This window comes from Oncorhynchus keta, unplaced genomic scaffold (genome assembly GCF_023373465.1).
Source record: "Oncorhynchus keta strain PuntledgeMale-10-30-2019 unplaced genomic scaffold, Oket_V2 Un_contig_15016_pilon_pilon, whole genome shotgun sequence".
NCBI classification, from domain to species: domain Eukaryota; kingdom Metazoa; phylum Chordata; class Actinopteri; order Salmoniformes; family Salmonidae; genus Oncorhynchus; species Oncorhynchus keta.
Genome location: NW_026279083.1, coordinates 1 through 3,359, shown reverse-complemented (window position 1 = coordinate 3,359; position 3,359 = coordinate 1). Strand labels below are relative to the sequence as shown.

General features: G+C 44.7%; 1 long non-coding RNA gene across 5 annotated transcripts; it reads right to left on the bottom strand.

The window, feature by feature from the left end:
- Positions 1-3: 3 nt before the first annotated feature.
- LOC127918831 (uncharacterized) lies at positions 4-3,303 on the bottom strand. Of its 5 annotated transcripts, XR_008100951.1 has the most exons (5): positions 3,030-3,303; positions 958-1,243; positions 605-748; positions 251-323; positions 4-104 (listed from the first exon to the last, which is right to left on the bottom strand). It is a non-coding gene; the product is annotated as an uncharacterized LOC127918831 (long non-coding RNA). The 5 variants fall into 5 exon arrangements; XR_008100950.1 differs by lacking the exon at positions 605-748 and having other exon boundaries at positions 251-390; positions 816-1,243; XR_008100947.1 differs by lacking the exon at positions 605-748 and having other exon boundaries at positions 11-390; positions 816-1,243.
- Between the last annotated feature and the right edge of the window lie 56 nt (positions 3,304-3,359).

Here is a 3,359-nt window from a genome sequence, read left to right as displayed (position 1 = left end):
CCTACTGTTCTGGAGTGTGAGGCCGGTCACGACCTATATATACACACCACTATATTCTCTCAACTAACCCTCCTACTGTTCTGGAGTGTGAGGCCGGTCACAACCTATATATACACACACCACTATATTCTCTCAACTAACCCTCCTACTGTTCTGGAGTGTGAGGCCAGTCACAACCTATATATACACACACCACTATATTCTCTCAACTAACCCTCCTACTGTTCTGGAGTGTGAGGCCGGTCACAACCTATATATACACACACCACTATATTCTCTCAACTAACCCTCCTACTGTTCTGGAGTGTGAGGCCGGTCACGACCTATCTATACCACTATATTCTCTCAACTAACCCTCCTACTATTCTGGAGTGTGAGGCCAGTCACAACCTATATATCACACACACCACTATATTTTCTCAACTAACCCTCCTACTATTCTGGAGTGTGAGGCCGGTCATGACCTATCTATACCACTATATTCTCTCAACTAACCCTCCTACTGTTCTGGAGTGTGAGGCCGGTCACGACCTATATATACACACACCACTATATTCTCTCAACTAACCCTCCTACTGTTCTGGAGTGTGAGGCCAGTCACGACCTATATATACACACCACTATATTCTCTCAACTAACCCTCCTACTGTTCTGGAGTGTGAGGCCGGTCACGACCTATATATACACACACCACTATATTCTCTCAACTAACCCTCCTACTGTTCTGGAGTGTGAGGCCAGTCACAACCTATCTATACCACTATATTCTCTCAACTAACCCTCCTACTATTCTGGAGTGTGAGGCCAGTCACAACCTATATATACACACACACCACTATATTTTCTCAACTAACCCTCCTACTATTCTGGAGTGTGAGGCCGGTCATGACCTATCTATACCACTATATTCTCTCAACTAACCCTCCTACTATTCTGGAGTGTGAGGCCAGTCACAACCTATATATACACACACCACTATATTCTCTCAACTAACCCTCCTACTGTTCTGGAGTGTGAGGCCAGTCACAACCTATATATACACACACCACTATATTCTCTCAACTAACCCTCCTACTGTTCTGGAGTGTGAGGCCAGTCACAACCTATATATACACACACCACTATATTTTCTCAACTAACCCTCCTACTATTCTGGAGTGTGAGGCCGGTCATGACCTATCTATACCACTATATTCTCTCAACTAACCCTCCTACTATTCTGGAGTGTGAGGCCAGTCACAACCTATATATACACACACCACTATATTTTCTCAACTAACCCTCCTACTATTCTGGAGTGTGAGGCCGGTCATGACCTATCTATACCACTATATTCTCTCAACTAACCCTCCTACTGTTCTGGAGTGTGAGGCCGGTCACGACCTATATATACACACCACTATATTCTCTCAACTAACCCTCCTACTGTTCTGGAGTGTGAGGCCGGTCACGACCTATATATACACACCACTATATTCTCTCAACTAACCCTCCTACTGTTCTGGAGTGTGAGGCCAGTCACAACCTATATATACACACCACTATATTCTCTCAACTAACCCTCCTACTATTCTGGAGTGTGAGGCCGGTCATGACCTATCTATACCACTATATTCTCTCAACTAACCCTCCTACTATTCTGGAGTGTGAGGCCAGTCACAACCTATATATACACACACCACTATATTTTCTCAACTAACCCTCCTACTGTTCTGGAGTGTGAGGCCGGTCACGACCTATACATATACCACTATATTCTCTCAACTAACCCTCCTACTGTTCTGGAGTGTGAGGCCAGTCACAACCTATATATACACACACCACTATATTCTCTCAACTAACCCTCCTACTGTTCTGGAGTGTGAGGCCAGTCACAACCTATATATACACACACCACTATATTCTCTCAACTAACCCTCCTACTGTTCTGGAGTGTGAGGCCGGCCGCGACCTATCTATACCACTTATATTCTCTCAACTAACCCTCCTACCATTCCCTGGGAGTGTGAGGCCAGTCACAACCTATATATGCCACACACCACTATATTCTCAACTAACCCTCCTACTGTTCTGAGTGTGAGGCCGGTCACAACCTATATATACACACACCACTATATTCTTCTCAACTCAAATCCCTCCTACTGTTCTGGAGTGTGAGGCCAGTCACAACCTATATATATACACACCACTATATTCTCTCTCAACTAACCCTACTGTTCTGGAGTGTGAGGCCGGGTCACAACCTATATACACACACCACTATATTCTCTCAACCAAACCTCTCCTACTACTCTGGGAGTGTGAGGCCAGTCACAACCTATATATACACACACCACTATATTCTTCAACTAACCCTCTACTGTTCTGGGAGTGTGAGGGCGGTCACAACCTATATACACACCACTATATTCTCTCAAGCTAACCCTCCTACTGTTCTGGGTGTGAACCAGTCACAAACCTATATATACACACACCACTATATTCTCTCAACTAACCCTCCTACTGTTCTGGAGTGTGAGGCCAGTCACATCCTATATATACACACACCACTATCTTCTCTCAACTAACCCTCCTACTGTTCTGGAGTGTGAGGCCGTCACTGACCTATATACACACCACTATATTCTCTCAACTAACCCTCCTACTGTTCTGGAGTGTGAGGCCGGTCACAATCTATATATACACACACCACTATATTCTCTCAACTAACCCTCCTACTGTTCTGGAGTGTGAGGCCAGTCACAACCTATATACACACACCACTATATTCTCTCAACTAACCCTCCTACTGTTCTGGAGTGTGAGGCCGGTCCAACCTATACACACACACCTATTCTCTCAACTAACCCTCCTACTGTTCTGGAGTGTGAGGCCAGTCACAACCTATATATACACACACCACTATATTCTCTCAACTAACCCTCCTACTGTTCTGGAGTGTGAGGCCGGTCACAACCTATATATATACACACCACTATATTCTCTCAACTAACCCTCCTACTGTTCTGGAGTGTGAGGCCAGTCACAACCTATATATACACACACCACTATATTCTCTCAACTAACCCTCCTACTGTTCTGGAGTGTGAGGCCAGTCACAACCTATATATACACACACCACTATATTCTCTCAACTAACCCTCCTACTGTTCTGGAGTGTGAGGCCGGTCACAACCTATATATACACACACCACTATATTCTCTCAACTAACCCTCCTACTGTTCTGGAGTGTGAGGCCGGTCACAACCTATATATACACACACCACTATATTCTCTCAACTAACCCTCCTACTGTTCTGGAGTGTGAGGCCGGTCACAACCTATATATACACACCACTATATTCTCTCAACTAACCCT